The sequence below is a fragment of the Palaemon carinicauda genome, chromosome 3 (genome assembly GCF_036898095.1).
Source record: "Palaemon carinicauda isolate YSFRI2023 chromosome 3, ASM3689809v2, whole genome shotgun sequence".
NCBI classification, from domain to species: Eukaryota; Metazoa; Arthropoda; class Malacostraca; order Decapoda; family Palaemonidae; genus Palaemon; species Palaemon carinicauda.
In genome coordinates this window covers 90,646,583-90,660,411 of record NC_090727.1, presented here as the reverse complement: position 1 = coordinate 90,660,411, position 13,829 = coordinate 90,646,583, and positions in this window count along the sequence as shown.

Below are 13,829 nucleotides of genomic sequence, written 5' to 3'. Positions count from 1 at the left end.
CTGTCGCTGGCGGGGGGGGGGGGGAGTGGGTCTCCCCCCCTCTCGCTGGCGGGGGGAGTGGGTCTCCCCCCCTCTCGCTGGCGGGGGGAGTGGGTCTCCCCCCCTCTCGCTGGCGGGGGGAGTGGGTATACCCCCCTCTTGCTGGCGGGGGGGGGGGAATGGCTGTCCCACTGTCGCTGGCGCAGGGAGGGGCTCCCCCCGCTCTCGCTGGCGGGGGGAGGGGCTCCCTCCCGCTCTCGCTGGTGCGGGGAGGGGCTCCCCCCCTCTCCCTGGTGCGGAGAGGGTCTCCCCCCCTGTCGCTGGCGGGGGGAGTGGGTCTCCCCCCTCTCGCTGGCGGGGGGAGTGGGTTTCCCCCCCTCTCGCTGGCGGGGGGAGTGGGTTTCCCCCCCTCTCGCTGGCGGGGGGAGGGGCTGCCCCCCCCCGCTCTCGCTGGTGCGGGGAGGGGCTCCCCCCCTCTCGCTGGCGGGGGGAGTGGGTCTCCCCCCCTCTCGCTGGCGGGGGGAGTGGCTCTCCCACTCTCGCTGGCGCAGGGAGGGGCTCCCCCCGCTCTCGCTGGCGGGGGAGGGGCTCCCTCCTCGCTCTCGCGGGGAGAGGCTCCCCCCGCTCTCGCTGTTGCGGGGAGGGGCTCCCCCCCTCTCCCTGGTGCGGAGAAGGTCTCCCCCCCTCTCGCTGGCGGGGGGAGTGGATCCCCCCCCCCCCTCTCGCTAGCGGGGGGAGGGGCTCCCCCCCACTCTTGTTGGTGCGGGGAGGGGCTCCCCCCCTTTTGCCTGCGGGGGGAGTGGGTCTCCCCCCCTCTCGCTGGCGGGGGGAGTGGCTCTCCCACTCTCGCAGTAATTTTAAAAAATGCTAAATGAAGAACTGACAAATTTATAACTTCACAAATTTTAGAGTAATAACATTCTAATCATAATCGAATCCTAATAACAATCTTTACGTTAAAAGTAACTTTGTACAATTCTCGGTGTTTATAGACACACACAAAAATTTCGTTCTCCCTTTCCGTGACCTTAAACATTGTAAATGGCATTGAATCGGTGTCATTACCCTTCCTGGCTGGAAAAAAAAAAAAAAAAAAACACTGAGAATAAATAAAGAAGAACCTAATGTCTTTCCGATGGAGACTTAGGACTATTACTAGGCGTTAATTAAAGGTAAAGAAGCCAATATTGTATATCAAATCCTGTCGTGAAACATTGATAGGAAAAGTTTAAATGTAAAAAATAAAAATCTGCATTTGGTATTCACTGGCATAGAAAAATATCTCTAACAGAATCGACAAGGAGACAAAATGAACTATCTTATGATGCGAGCAATAAAGACAGGAGAGCGACTGGTTCTTAAGGGGACTGAGTAAAGGATATGTCAAGTCTTCATAATGAACTAATATACACAATGATGGAATGATACGTAAAGCTAAAGAATGGATAGTATATGTATGATGCGAAATCAAGGTGAGCAAACAATAAATGAATGTACTTGAATTAGAGATAATCTTCTCCATCACGAGGCTAAATACTACACAGTATTATAGAAGTTTTATTCCAGCTGTGACCAAGATGTGGAAGGATCTTAATCGGCTAGTTGAATCGGTAAAAGTTCAAAAGTTCAAACTTTCAAGATTTGTTTTAAGGTTGTTACAGTTCTTAAACTATTTAATCTCAATGCAACATAAAAAACCGATCACTACCTCCATTTCATAAGTTTCATAATTTCACGTAACGATCTGTAAAGATAATGCAGACTTCATCATTACAAATGCCTTAGATAATTAATGGAAGCCATAAACGTTTACCATATCTAAGTTCATAACTTCACTGAATATAAAAACGTTCTATCGACTTCATTATAGAGTATAATTCTCGTTCGATGGCTTACTAATAATTGGCGGATGCTATTCCCGCAAAATTCAAAAACTTAATAAGGTTTTGTATTTCATTGATGACTACTTTAGTATTCTTTTTTTTTCCTTACAAATTTACTAAAGATATACGGTACGGGTTTAATATGTATTTTATAACGTATATAGGGTGCTGTGTCAAAGTACCATTCTGATCAAGTAATTAGTAGGGGAGATATTAAAGAAAAACACACTATTTTTGCCTGAAAACCATAGTACTTGAAGTCAATGGAATTTCTCTCTCTCTCTCTCTCTCTCTCTACCATTCCTGCAATCGTCTTCTAGCAATCATGAAAAGCTCGCCAGTTTATAAGTTAGTTACCTTACACTTAATACTTAACAGAATAACTAGGCAAATTCCATACACAATTCATTATATTTATTCATTTAAATCCCTTGGACGTATTTTCATCAGGACATCAACAATTACGCGATAAACCCTTCTCTCGATTTCCCTTTCACTTGTAATTGCATGCAGTTTCCTTTGTTGAATTAACCCCGCCCATCTATTTACACGATCCCTATCAAAGCACAATTTATGCATGGTCACTGAAATAACATTGATTATGCCCTGGAGAGAGAGAGAGAGAGAGAGAGAGAGAGAGAGAGAGAGAGAGAGAGAGAGAGAGAGAGAGAGAGAGAGAGAGAGTTACAAGGATTTTGGATGTTTAAAACACCCTCTAACGGATCTTCTCAAATCACAAAAATAGTATTCCATAGGAAAACAATAAACCTGATTTACGATGCCTTCCGTATTTTCAGCAAAAGGACGTTCTTATTGGACGCAATAAGGTTATCAGAGCCTGCCAGGATCTTTCCCCTCGAAAATAATAATCCAGGGGGTAATGGGGCAAGTTCCTAGGAATAACAGGGAAGTGGGCCAAGTTAGGACGATACTTGTAAGGGAGTAGTAAAGCAAGTTCTTAGGTTACTTATGACAGTGGAATGGGGCAAGCAAGGAAGGTTACTTGTGAGGGTTAATAAAGCAAGTTCCTTGGTTACTTATAACAGGGAAATGATGCAAGTTACAACGTTACTTGTGATGATAAATAAAGCAAGTTCCTTGCTTACTTATGACGAGGAGATGGGGAAAATTCCACCGTTCCTTAAAAAGAGCAATAGAGCAAGTTCCTCGGTTACTTAGGATAATGGGACAAGTTCCGACGTTACTTATGATGGTTAATAAAGCAAGATCATTGTTTACATTTAAAGATGACCCATGAATGGCAGAGGCAAGTGACAGCGACAATGCCCTAAAAACTGAACATATATACATATCATCTGCGCCGAACCCCTTTCTCCATTAAACTGGGACCAGGGAGGGCCAGGCAATGGGTGCTGGTAACTCAGCAGGTAGACCGATAGACTCACTAAAACCCCTCATCCTTAGCTCACACGGATGGTGAGTTTGCAGACACTATAAGAAATCATTGAGTTTGAGCATTTTTCGAACCCCAGTCCAGCAGATCGCAAAGCAGGGACGTTTCCAATAGGCCACCAAAACATTGTTCCTTTAAAACCTTGCAATACTTTTCTTCATTTCACTTGATATGCTGTCTTTCTGCAAACCCGAATAACCGTAAAATCTAAACCAACCTTTCGACTCGAGAACATTTTCTCCAACCAAGTAGATGACCAGTAACTGCAGTAATAGTACGATGACGAGCTATTATAAGCAAAGCTACAACCCTAATTGGAAAAGCATGATGCTATAAGTCAAAGGGTTCCAACAGAAAAAAATAGCGTAACCAGTAGTAATAATAACAACAACGACGACAACAACAATAATAATAATAATAACAACAATAATAATAATAATAATAATTACATTTACACGTGGGACAGAACCCGATAAAGCCTTAACTTTAATCTCCTTCCATTGTATCCTCTAATCACTCTCTTTACTTCGTCCCTGCATTCAAGTTCTTTCCCTTCACCTTGTTTCTTTCCTTATTTTCCTTTTGCTAAGCATTGAAAATTCTTTCTAGAACATTTCCAAACCTGGTTTTTTTTCTGTTTTTCTCTTTGGACCCCGATTCTTCCATAGAAAATGTTTCACTCCAATCCCTTTCCCTTTGATATCACAAACCTTTTGATTCTTTTTATCTCTGCTCCCTCCTTTCGAACTTCCAAGCCATTTGCATCTCCGACCCTTACCCTTACCGTCCGATACCTTTTCCCATTTGTACGTTACGTTTCTTTCCCTTTTTATTTCCTTTTATGTACCAGTAGAGTGTTTACTTGTTTACATTGATATCTCTGTCTTCTCGCTTATTCAGTTATCTTCAATGCTTCATCGTTCATGTTAAGCAATAGACAAAAAAACACTGGTGCTTCCCTTCAATCTACTTATTTTCGTAATTATCTAATTGTTTTCTATATTCAAAGAGCATTTTCAATACTACAACAGTTTTCTCATTTCATCCCCTTTCTTTTTTCTGAAGTAATATAATTAGTTCTCGCTTTATTTCATATAATAATGGATTAGAAATTGTTTCTAATTCTATTCGATTATATTTTCGTTGAAATAAAAATCGTGTTTTCTCAAAATGATCAAATGCCTGCTTTAACCCTTTCTAATTGAAAAATATTTAAGACCTTCAGTTTTTATCATTATTACCAGTTTTGTTAGCATTGCATCAGAAAAAAACTCCCTCTTATATATATAAAAAATATTTTTTTTTGACAGTTTCTCCATACGAAATAAAACAGTTCTATAACAATAATTCATCATATGACCCTAGCAATAACCTGTCAATACACACATAAAAAGTTTAGGTAGATAGAAGAGAAGGAGTCAGGAAGTAAGCCCAAGATAATTCTAAGAAGGCAAATGTCGGAGTTCCGAGGAACACAAGGCGAGTGGAGATAACCGAATTAACACGGACGACTTCTGCAGGAGATAATGACTTTATGATGGTGTAAATTTAGTTAGGATCAAGTGAATTGGGGTAGAATGGCGTCTCTCAAATAATGGTGGTGAAAATTTCATTTCCATTAAAGGACTATATTATAAAAAGATAATATTTCATCTGTGATATCAAAAATCCCAGCGAAAGATGAAATATAACAACTGGGAGTAGAAAATGTGATTAGGAGATTAAAGAATGACCATAAGATAAGGAAATTGAAATTTACATGAAGAAAGGGTAGCTAATGGAAGATGTTAGCTTATATGATCTGAATATATATATATATATATATATATATATATATATATATATATATATATATATATATATATATAAAATGTGACCAAGGTAATATCAATAGTAGACAAAACAAGCATTGCCGACCTGACTACCCCAGAAATAATCTTCATAACTAATAAATTTGAGCTAGTTGCCTGAGTGGTAAATAAATATAAGGGAATAGCACACACACACACACACACACACACACACACACACACACACACACATATATATATATATATATACATATATAGAGTATATACATACAGTATATATATATATATATATATATATATATATATATATATATATATATATATATATATTTATATATGTAATATAATATACAGTACATAAATATGTGTGTGCTTGTGTATGTATACAAAATATAGGCAATAAATACACTAATGCTAAAACAGTAAAAAATTATAAAAGTATAGATTACATTTGGTGAGTTGGTACCTTGGTGTATTTTCGATGAAAAATAAACATGGCCATTTTGTGTAACGAAATTATCATTATTAGTAATATTTGAATATATATGATTAATCAAGCTGCCATGACCGTAGATAAATATACATCCAATACGAGATTTCATAGTTCAACATGTCAAACGATTACAAACATCACCTTGGTGTATAATGTATATCTTCATAGACATACGAGGCCTGTAATCTAACACTAGCTTTCCGCATAAGACCTTTGGACTCCATTCAATAATAATTGATGCCATTAATTCAATCATTAGACCTCCCTGGGAGCTATGAATGTTGCAACTGACTGTCAATTGCAACCCAGTTACATTGGTTTGGTTACTTGACAATATAGCAAATACTGATGTGTTGTGGAGAAATTATTTTGTTTCTTAACAGTAGATTTTCATTTTCATATGGGGAAAATAGATATATTTTTACCAAAATAAATCACAAGTCAAACAATATATTACAGAAAATAAAATGTCATTTCTCTAAAAAAAAAAAAAAAGAATAATTAGTCACATGGTCCTACCAGTAATAACTTATTCAATGGAAACCTGGAGCCTTACTAAAGCCTTAGAACATCAACTACTCATAACTCAAAAGAGCTGTGGAAAGAATAATGATACAAAAGCAAACTTACATATGCGTGTGAAAGAACATGTCTGACCTGGGCCCGCACCGGATAATGATGATGATATATATATATATATATATATATATATATATATATATATATATATATATATATATATATATATATATATATCGCATTCCAAATCCTGGAGTCAACTGAAAAACAAACAGGCAGAATAAGTCTCCACAAATATCGCTTTGTAGAGAGTTTCTTGTTTTCCCCAAGTTCCTCCCGGATCGGAACAAGGCAAAAGTACCGCAAAACCCCAAACTCGAAATCTCGTCTGTTTTTCTTGCCAGTTACGAGCTTTAGCTACACAAGCTCTCAGGTCACGCATTCAATTTCTGCCGCCATCCCGAATATTCTGCCGAGACAGAGACCATTATTCATCCAGACGTTGCAAACAAATTATTGTCTCTGTTGGTAGCGGAAGATTTTCTTCTTCAGATATGGGAATTTATTATATACCGATTTTAAAATGAGTACTTTAGATTTGGAAGTTAAAATGTCCACATTGTTTAAAATTGGCGTAATTTTGTTGATCTTTCATAAATGGAACCTTAGTAACTTTCCTCTTTTTTTTTTTTTTATCCCTACATTAAGAGGTAGGTTACTGGATGCCAGATTAATATCTATATCAGGAATAAGGAATTAAATAGACCGTGAGTTCCTGTCCGACAAATTAAGATGAGAATCAGCAGCTGAAGATCAGACAGGAGAACGATTCTCGAAACAAATTAGAATGAAAGAATCAAAACCACTGAAAAAGAATTAAAATAAAGTACGAGTCAAACTTCGTCATTGAATCCACCAAGTAAAAGGAGTAAAGTTACAAAACAACTTTCACAGAATTCTTAAACCAATCAAATGGAAGGTTGGAGGCAAGTGCTGAAAAATCCTGAAGAAAAAAACGTAAAAATTGAAACACTAAAAAAAATAAAAGGCAAAATGAACGAAATGTAAAATAAATGAAGGAAAAGGTCACACGAGGCAAAAATACGGAGATTCATGTTACAGCTAAATAAACATTCACTATGAATTCTGAAATTTCTTTGGAAATGTTACACCGTAATGAGCATAAATGTAGTGCTGATACTGGTTTCATAATCAGAGACAATTTTCGAGTGGAAGTCCCTCGAGCATGATATCACGTTGCATACTGTATTATGATTAAATAAAATAACGTGGAACACGATAAGCGCTTCTCCTGCTTCCGCCTCCTCTTCCTCTTCCTACTCGTTTGCTCTCCTTATTTGTTTGCTTCCCATCAAAGCACAATTAATGATAGTCACTGAACCCACGCTGATTGGCTTAAATGTTAATGAAAGAGAGAGAGAGAGAGAGAGAGAGAGAGAGAGAGAGAGAGAGAGAGAGAGACGTAATTAGTTTCCCAAATAATGGTTAATGCAATACTTGTGTACGCGACCCATCAAAATTATCGGCTAAATATTTAGATAGATGTGCAAACACGCACCATCCTCTCCAGTATATGACTACTTCCTCTCTCCCCTACCAGAGGGACGGGGGGAACTTAGCATGACAGGAAAAAAATATATAACCAGACATTTGCTCCTTATTACATAAGTGAGATTCAACTTTTCCTTTCACATGTCCTTTTGACATCAAATGAAATCAGGGCAGAAAAAAATAAATCTGAAGAATCAATAAATCCGGACGAAATTTATTTGGTGAAACAAGTTTCTGAGACCAAAAGTCAACGTCAAACAAGATTCATTAACACCATGAGACAACTTATTAAGAATGAGGTTTGTGTTCAGACATTTACAAAATGTTTCTTTATTGGACACTTATGCTTGTCATTTTTATGTGTGTATGTACTATCTTTAGTTTTCACTTGCAGATTTAGTAAGACGATAGAGTCTTTTTCAAGTTCATCATCATCATCTCCTCCTTCGCCAATTGACGCAAATGGCCTCGGTTAGATTTCGCCAGTAGTCTCTATCTTGAGCTTTTAATTCAATACTTCTCCATTCAAGTTACTTAAAGTTAAATCCTTAAGAAATCGGAATACACCTATTTGGAAAACCTTTAACCACCTCATCGTTGTCTGAAAATAAAACAACAGAACACCAAATAACTGTTGGATAGATTAAGGAAACACACACTATCCTGAAGGTGTGATTTCCTTCAAGCCATCATGTTTTGACTACCTTTAATATTTGACTAATAAGCCATGGAGCATTCGTCCTACAGAGGACTATAAACTGCTGTATTTGTTGTTGTTGTTGTAAGTACTGTGACGAAGCAGAGGGAAGGTTGTGACTCAAAGGCAGGAAGCAATCGACTGACTTATATTATTGTAGAACATTCTCCTTATATACAAAACCTCAAGGCAACAGGACATAACAAGTTCACAAGATAGATAATATTACAGAGGAAAAACCAGACATGAATTTTCTTGTTCGTTTTAGTGCGAGGGAAGAGCGAAGATACAAGCATAATATATACAAAAGGAATTAAATACAATTGTGTGAAACACGGTTGGTACATGGCTCCCCCCCTAAAAATGACATACTGTACATGTTAAATAGGGCGCCTTGATCTAGAGAGGCGAACTGTAGGCGGGTCATCTGGCAGAAGATAAGCAGGTTTTAGACGATCAATGGAGACCCAGTCTTCTTTGCCCCGAATGTTTAGGAGGAATGCTTTCGGACTGCGTCGGATCACAAGGAAAGGGCCCGAGTAAGGGGGCGTTAGTGGTGACTTGCTGGTGTCGTTGCGCAGGAAGACGTGCGTTGCAGAGTGCAAGTCCGTTGGTATGTGATGCTTCGCTGGGGGCTTGTAAGTCTGGCGGCACGGAGTAAATTTTCCCACGACGTGACATATGCGCTGGAGATCGGAGGAGGAGGTTGAAGAAGGAAAAAATTCGGCAGGGACGACCAACGGATCGCCATACACCATTTCAGCTGCCGAGACATTGAGGGCATCTTTAGGAGTGGTCCTTAGTCCAAGGAGGACCCAGGGAAGCTGAGTAAACCAGTTGCAATCCTTGCAGCGGGACATCAAAGCTGCTTTGAGGGTGCGATGAAAACGTTCAACCATTCCATTGGCAGCGGGGTTGTAGTTCGTTGTCTGATGTAGGGTGATGCCCAGGAGATTCCCTAATGACGTCCATAATTGAGAGGTGAAGGTGGTTCCCCTGTCAGAAGTAATATGCTCAGGGATACCGAATCTTGAAATCCATCCAGAGAGTAAGGCAGATGTACATGAGGCGGATGTTGCAGTTTCCATGGGAATGGCTTCAGGCCAACGAGTGGAGCGGTAGATGACGGTAAACAGGTAACGATGTCCTTGTGATGTGGGTAGGGGGCCTACAACGTCGACGTGAATGTGTGCGAAACGACGCTGAGGTTGAGGAAAGGTGCCCACTCCTGAATCCGTGTGTCGATGTACTTTGGAAGTTTGGCAAGAAGTACAGGCGCGGACCCAATCCTTAGCATCCTTAGATATGCCGTGCCAAATGAACTTTGCCTTCAGCAGCTGTGCAGTAGAACGGCACGAGGGATGTGAAAGGCCGTGGATGAAATCAAACACCTGTCGGCGCATGGGAGCAGGAATTCAAGGTCGCGGTCTACCAGTACTGATGTCACAGAGGAGGGTGGTGTTGGAGTCTTCGAGGGGAAAATCTTCCCAACGGAGGGACGTGCAGGATGTCCTACAAGCTTGATACTCTGGATCCTGTCGTTGGGTTTCAGCCAGGGCGTTGTAATCAAATCCCAGTTGAACGGCAGCCAACGTGTTTCTTGACAGGGCATCGGCAACGGGATTCATTTTCCCAGGGACGTATTGGAGGGTGCAATTGTATTCAGCCACAGCGGAGAGATGTCGTCGACGTTGACGGGCGGACCAGGCGTCAGACTGTCGAGTGAAGGCATGCACCAGAGGCATGTGGTCTGTGCGAATGACGAAGGGCGTACCTTCTAAGAAATGGCGAAAGTGACGGACAGCCAAGTGCACCGCCAGCAATTCTCGATCGAAGGTAGAATAACCCGATTCTGCCTTGGACAGTTTTCTGCTGAAGAAGGCCAATGGGCGGCGCGAGCCTTTGACCACCTGCTCGAGTACTGCACCAATAGCGACGTCGCTGGCATCGGTGGAGAGGAGAGGGGCGTGTGGGATAGGAAAAGTGAGAGCCGCAGCAGTTGATAGGGCCTTCTTTGCATTGCAGAAGGCTGCTTCTTGAAGGGGACCCCACTTCAGGTCCTTTGGCTTGCCCTTAAGGGAGGCATAGAGGGGAGCAAGAGTGGCGGCAATGGCTGGCAGAAAACGGTGATAATAGTTGATCATGCCCAAGAATTCCTGCAGAGCTTTGACGGTCGAGGGCGCGGGGAAATTCTGAACGGCTGCTACCTTTAAAGGGAAGGTTTTAAAAGTCTGAAGAGTACAGTATACATGTTGTAACCTATCATATTTTTTTTTTTTTAAATTTACATTTACGTACGTAAAACAATCTCTCTCTCTCTCTCTCTCTCTCTCTCTCTCTCTCTCTCTTGTAAATAGTTTTCCTGCTTTGCTACGTACAGTATGTACTGTATGATTTTATATAGATACGGTAAATTATATTTGTAATAACATATTTTGTAAATTCTTTTACTGTAAATATAATTATTTATCACTTTCATCATGCGCGTAAAATGCCTTCTTTGTTCTGAGCGTGGTTGTTTACTGAGCGTACAGTACTTTATGACGCCGTCGTTTCAGGCGGCGTCATAAAGAAAAACATTTAATTTGGAAGTCCTAAGAAAAATTAAGTAAAACATTGGTAATAACAAAATCAACATACTGTATAATCAATATAATCGATGCAAAAACTAACCTATACATATATGTGTACACTAAATGAGTTTGTTTCTTCATTATGATCAGAGATGAACGTAAACAAAACATTAGTTGCCATTTTTTATCGTGCTTTTTAGCGTGTTTAGGAAACGCATGATATAAAATCGCCTTTAATATTTGTGCCTGTTTTAGTTTAGGGTACTGTAGTACATGCATTAAGTGTTCTGTACATTAAAGGGTGGTTTGTTAACAGTACTACGTACAAGAGAAGGTTTTAAAAGTAAGAATATACATGTTAAATAAATAGGTAAATATGGTTTCACTACTTCGCGGATTTTCACCTATCGCGGCCAGGTCTGGAACCTATCTACCGCGATAAACAAGGGTTCACTGTAGTGTCCCGCTAGACAAGTTCGCGAGCGGGTAACCACCGTAGAATGCCGAACAGCTATGTGCCGACAGGTCATTGAAGGATGAGCGACAAGGCAGTTGGAACTAGCAAGAGTGTCACGAGCCACAGTTTGATGATGAACACATGGCTAGGATGGTTGGTCTGGCAAGGGCCAGAAGCCTGGTGAACAACAAGACCAAGGAGAGTTTGCAGTCACAGGGGAAAGGTGATCAGCGAGATGCCTGTTGGTGATCGGAGATCGGTGAACTGGAGAATGATGATTGGCGAAAGCGGAACAGACAACTGGCAATCAGCAGGGTGATCAGCGATTGGTGATTGTTGAGCTTGCAACCGTTGAGCTAGCAAGGTAGGTTGGCCACTGTTATGTTGGCAAGGTAGGCTACAACCGTTGACCTGGCAAAGTATGCTGGCAATCGGCGTGCTGATGATGCCACAAAATAGGCGAGCTGGCGGATGATCGGATAAGGTGAGGAACAGCCATATGGTTCGACAATCGACTAGTTGGTGCTTATTGAGCCAGAGATTGGCGACCAGCGCCCGGAGCTCTGAGAGGACGCTCAGAATGCTGGCAATCGACATACAGACAGCCAGCACGTTGATGATAACCATTGTGATCTAGTGATCAGCAGTCGGCGAGCTAACGATCAGTGAGAATGGAGCTAGGAGAAATACGAGCTCCAGTACGTCGAACAGCTGAACAATGATCTGGAGACAGGATGTTCCCTTCGGAAGAGCAAACATCCTCAGGAGAGGCTCGCAAACGAGACCTCGACAAGTTCGTTGACTAGCAGGCAACCTAGTGATCAGAGATTGGCGAGCTGGCAATCGGCAGGAGATCAACGAGCTGACAATCAAAAAGTTGACGATTGTTATCAGCGCGCTGGTGATCAGCGATTGGCGAGACAGGAGAGAGACGAGCTGCTATAGGTGGAAACAGCTGGTCTGCGAAACAGCCGAATGATGATCTGTAGATCCGATGTGCAATTTGGAAGGGCAAACATCCTCAGGACAGGTTTGCGTACGAGACCTCGGCGGTGCATGTCATGAACCAGGGTTTGCTGACGAGCAGACGAGCAGTGAGCTGAGCTAGTGATCAGCGATCAGCAGGAGATCGATGAACTGACAATCAGCAAAATGATGATTGCTATAGGCGCTCTAGGGATCAGCGGTCGATGAGACTGGAGAAAGACTAGCTGCAATAGGTCGGAACACCTGGTCGGCGAACAGCCGAACAATGATCTGGAGACGGAATGTGCCTTTAGAAAGGGCAAGCATCCCGAGGGGAGGCTCTCGAATGAGACCTTGATGGTGCGTCATGAACCGGAGTTCATTGACGAGCATGTGAAGGTCATCAGTAGAATCAGGACGAGAAAAATCATCCAAAGAGGAAAGCTGCAATGACGAGACTGGAGAGCTGAATAAGCGTCTTTTCGCCAAAAGTGAAGGAGAATCTCTGAGGCGGAGAACGTATGAGTGAAGGACCACAGTGATGAATCCCGAAAACACATGAGGCTCAACAAGCTTATCAGCAGCAGCAGGCCTCAGAAGAAGACTCTATGAGTGACCTCTCTCGTTCGAGAGAGGAGAACACTCGCAGGGTCAACTTGCCTTGGACTTTGCTCCATCCCTGACAGAAGAGTAGACTAAGCAAAGAGGGGAGCGTGGTCTTAGGCGAAGAAACAGCAACAGTAATTGGCGTCGATGTGAAGTGATGAACATGAAGGGAAGTTCTCCCTCAGAAGGGAGGACAACCCAACACCTGGGGAAGATAACTCACCCTCGGGAGGAAAAGTAGTCCGACCCCTGGAAGTAGACCTCTAGGCAGCACTCTTTGCTTCCCATCAACAAGCCTTGTTCAACTTGAAGAGCTTAATCAAGCACTGCATGAGAAAAAGTAGCCGGAGCTAGTTTCTCGAAGACGGTGTGCTGATCAAGAGCTGCCATAAGCAGAGAAGGACAGGAAAGTGATGGCCCAGTGACAGAACATTCCCATGGGCTGAATGGCAATGCTCTTCTACATCGGCTATCTTAGTCAAAAAAAGAAGAACGGCATCGCTAACTGAGGAAAAATAAAATAAATTATGTAACAACTCCCTCAGGAGGAGCACCTAAGATGCGGACGGGAAAGGTGTCCAACGAGAGAACAGACACAAAAAAAGGACCGCGCACTCCCTTCCCCGGTCGATGTCAATGAGAGAAGGAGAGCGGCAGTGTAAAAGCTGAATCAAAACAAGAACTATGATTAATTAATTCAGCTAAAAACATTCACTAATCAGAAGAACCACTAGACCCTCCAGCAGGAAGGGGGTTCCCTGTGGCGATGAAGCTGAAAAGTTAATTACAAACCATAATTCCACTTAATTAATGAAGAAACCATTTGGAGGTACAACCTAACCAGTAAACGGGAAAGGTG